Raw genomic sequence first — 1,072 nt, forward strand, 5'->3', positions numbered from 1 at the left:
ATATTTTGAAGTAGGTGTCACTGCCCTCCCCCTTTATATATGATAAAGGGAACCTGAGATTGTGCACAAACTCCCCCCATGTCTTATCATCTTTTGGCAGAAGCATTCAACAGAACAAAATATGTGGTGCATTTAGGATGTTGGTCCTCTTGTGCATGCTGCCACTGTTAAGGTCATCAGACTCACAATGACTTTGAGCAATCCATTGCATAGGTAATCATCCTCTTTGCCCTGTCCAATGCATAGGTTGTCTTCTTTGGCCTGTCCAAGGAAACCCAAACCTGCAGATGGCGGGCATGCATCCCATCCCCCACCTCCTACTCAGGCGGCCAGTGGGTTGTGTGCCCCCCCCCCAGTGCGGGAGGCCTGCAGGAGGCATGCGCCCCGACCCCCCAGCCGCCATCCTGGCTCCAAGAATTCTCTCCAGACCAAGTCCCTCTTGTGGCAGTGTGGTGACTTCACTGTACCAGTCTTGAGGAGGGCCGGTGCCTAGCATCCATCCTGGGTGAGGGAATCCATTTGTTCCGGCTGTGGAAGCATCATGGAGCTGCAGCTGCTGTGCAGTGCGGAGCAGGCTCTGGGAGGTGGTGGGGTGGTTGGAAGCCACGAGACTCACCCATTTCTCCTTGGGAATCCTTGAATTCCTGTTGTTGAGCCTCGATCTTCACTGAGGGCCAGTCATCAACTGTTTAATTGTTCAATTATCAATAAGCCAAAGTCTGTGGAAGGCCATAATGGCCCTGCTTTAAGTGGTTCACTGCTCCCGCAGCTCACCACACTATCTCTGCCTCTGTCGCCACCGCCATCTTGGATCTACATGAGTAAAATCTTAACTCCTGGTGATTACTTCCTGTTGGTTCTGAGGTATACTCAGATGTTTTACTTTCTTCCCCTTGTAAAAGGTATTACAGACTACACCCTAAGGAATTTCTCTAACATTGTATGACTTGTGATAACCTTGTTGTTGTTGTTTTTATGTGCCGTCATTTGTGACTCATAGCGACCCTATGTACAACAGCCCTAAACCCTGCTCTATCCTGTCCCAATAGCACTGCCTCTGACACACCCATCC

The sequence above is a fragment of the Elephantulus edwardii genome, unplaced genomic scaffold, assembly GCF_000299155.1.
Source record: "Elephantulus edwardii isolate Elephantulus edwardi_28Jun2011 unplaced genomic scaffold, EleEdw1.0 scaffold00173, whole genome shotgun sequence".
Classification (NCBI taxonomy): domain Eukaryota; kingdom Metazoa; phylum Chordata; class Mammalia; order Macroscelidea; family Macroscelididae; genus Elephantulus; species Elephantulus edwardii.